Genomic DNA, 211 nt, shown 5'->3' on the forward strand with positions numbered 1-211 from the left:
TGGTTATTAAGCGTGGAGAGTATTAAATGGCAAAATACGAATCCTCCTAATAATTGTGAATTTGGCTAGTGCTGAGGGGGGGAGAGGAGGAGTCCGGGGTTGGGTTGCTCGTGGGACGGAATATTCATTCAGACAAATCAGAAAGGACACTTGAAAATACATTTTGATTCTGAGCCAGGAGAAAAACTTGAAAGGTAGATTTATTTAAGTG

Source organism: Pteropus medius, unplaced genomic scaffold (genome assembly GCF_902729225.1).
Source record: "Pteropus medius unplaced genomic scaffold, Ma_sr-lr_union100, whole genome shotgun sequence".
NCBI lineage: Eukaryota > Metazoa > Chordata > Mammalia > Chiroptera > Pteropodidae > Pteropus > Pteropus medius.